Here is a 3,050-nt window from a genome sequence, read left to right on the forward strand (position 1 = left end):
CAACATGGCCACTGCGCCACGTTGAAGTTTTAGCTTTGTATTACGTGTTAATTTATATAAGGTAATAAAAAGTAAACTAAAAAATCATATATATTTAGACAAAAATACCAAAATATTTGAAATAAATCAAATATCAGGAAGTTTTTAGATATATTTGTTAAAATATAATCAAATTTTATTTAAATAGTATTTTAAAAATTTATATTACACTATTTCGGATATCCGGAACCGAACCGAAAATAACCGAAACCGAACCGAACCCAAACCGAAATAGTAAATTAACCGAATGGATACTAAACCTCTATATCCAAACTAACCGGAACCGAATGGATATATCCGAAACCGAACCGAATACCCGAACGCCCATGACTACTTCAGAGTCGAGATAATTTCACACACATGCAGTTTTAATAACATTTTTTTGTTAAAATTCGAGTATATTTGTTCTGTTTATGGATTTGATACATTCTATTTGTTCTATTAACGGTTTCATATACGTCCTCTAATACACATTGCATTTGCAGATATATCGTATTGAAACATGTTTGAGTCACAAACAGGTGGTTAAAGACTAAATGACTACTAGAGTTCAAAATTGCCATTTTCAACAAATATATCGGTCCACAAATAATGAGTTCCATCATACATATAATGCAATCACAAAACAAAGTAAGAAACGAGAACGTAACGCAATAAGCTTTTTGAAATGGGGACAACACATATCATATAATGCAATTATAATAATATGGGAACGAGACAACGACCAAGGAATAAGTTTTTTGAAGTGGGGCATATATATAATCTTTTCATTTTTACCTTTTCTATATTTATATATATCTTATAAATGTTCTTACTTATTTTCTGGTTCTTTCTATTAGTATGATATTGCATATATTCTGTATTAGGTAATCTGTTCTAAAATGAGAGCATCAAAAATTAGTAAGAACAAAAAAAATAATCAAGAAACTAGAGATGGGTAGGTTGCACGGAAGCTATAGATTTAATTTTGCTTTTTCTTATATACAGTAAAACCTCTAAAAATTAATAATGTTGGGACCAAGACATTTTATTAATTTATAGTGATATTAATTTATCTATAAATTAATAATTATTAATTTATAGTGTAAACTAATAATTATTAATTTATAGATATATTTTTAATAGTTTAACTTTTAAAAATTATGAATTTAGACAATTTTAACAATAATTTCGGATATTCAAAATTTTATGGTATTGGAATTGAATTTGTAATATTTAGAAAACATTATTAACAATAAATTACAAATACAATAGATAAATTCACTTATACACATGACATACATAAAATTAAATTTATGAAAAATAATATAGATTGTTGTATTTTAATAGTCAATCAAACTATCAAAATGTAAATGATGGATATCTAAAAATTGAAAACTTAAAAAAATGTAGCTATATTTATGATATGTTACAAAATATTTTATATCATTATAATTTGAAAATACAACATAACAGTTGTTTTGTAGATATGAGCTTTAGGAGAAACATACATTATATTTTTTTTCGTTACATACATTATATATATATATATAAATTTACATGATTATTAATTTATAATATTATTGGGACCATATTTTATATGGGGATTTCAGAAAAATTATTATCTTATTATTTTATCGAATTTTGTTATTTTTTACACTGGTCCGACAAAATTTATTATTTATAGTATTTATTAATTTATATAGTATTAATTTATAGAGGTTTTACTGTAATTGTTCCTTTTTAGATTTTACATAGCAAATTAATTATATAATGAGCTACAAAAGGAGCACGTAAAAGAGAGAAAAAGGCAATTTTTGTGTCGACGGGAGAAAAGGCAATTTTTGTGTCGACGAAAGAAAACATTGGATAGAATAATTTAAGTAGAAAACATTGGATAGAATGATTTGATTAAAAGAAAAAGAAAAAAGTGGTCCAAGAGACATTTGGAAATGTAAGACATGTCAATAAGTTTTGATTTTGTTAAGAGGGTATATAAGGACATCATTAATGGGAGAACTTTTTTTTGTGTTCTTAGATTAAATATATAGTGAAAATAATGTTAGATTAGTTGTTAAGATCATTGGTAAAAAAAATGGGAGAACTAATTATAGTGTTCTTAGAATAAAGATATAGTGAAATAATGTAAGATCAGTAGTTAAGATCAGTAGTTACAATTTTAAAAACTTAAAAAATGAATTGTTAGAAAATGAATCGATGTGGATATATAAAAATGTTTAAAAATAGAAAACCAATATTAGCCTTCCAAAAATGACTACACTGATTGAAAAAGCTAATATGTAACTTGTATCAGCACTAATCTTAATCTCTCTTAATTAAGTATACAAGTTTACTATGAAACATTATCAGAGAGAAAATCTGTGCTGTCTTGTTGCTTCTTCCTCCTACGAGCTTCAACAAGCTTACTAGAATGGGTTCCAAGCACTTCGGTTATGGCTTTTGGCAACCAGAAGCCAGGTTGCTCAAGATATGGTGCGCGGTCAATAACCAATGGTTCTCTCAAGGTTACATCAATCCCCTGATAAGTCCATAATGCTAGTGTTGCTTCACCTTTGAGACCAAGAGCTAGCCAGCCAAGACCAGCCACTGAAATGTCGATGCTTTTCACCTCCCAACTACTTCCCGTCACCTGAATCTCCTTCTCTTCCCAGTTTCCCAATTCAGCCGCTCTGTTCTCTCCGATTGGTGGCTATTTGATACAATAAAAAAGGGTTTCCATTACATTCTGATGTTGCTAAAATGAGGAGTTGCACGAGATACAAGCTTCACTTACCTGCAGGCGTAAACCGGAATGGCCCTTGAGTATTTCTTCAGCATTCTCTGTTTTTCCTAGATGTAGTGAAACGCTATGCGATGCCCATACTGTTATGTATATTGTTTCAACCGACGCCTGAACGAGGTCTAGCCTGACCAAGCCACCAATGTGAACAGACTGTCCTGCCTACAAATAAAAGATTCAGCAGAATTAGGTTAGTTCTTGAAACACAAACTTGCGTAACTGATACCAAAGC

Source organism: Camelina sativa, chromosome 13 (genome assembly GCF_000633955.1).
Source record: "Camelina sativa cultivar DH55 chromosome 13, Cs, whole genome shotgun sequence".
In the NCBI taxonomy this organism is placed as follows: domain Eukaryota; kingdom Viridiplantae; phylum Streptophyta; class Magnoliopsida; order Brassicales; family Brassicaceae; genus Camelina; species Camelina sativa.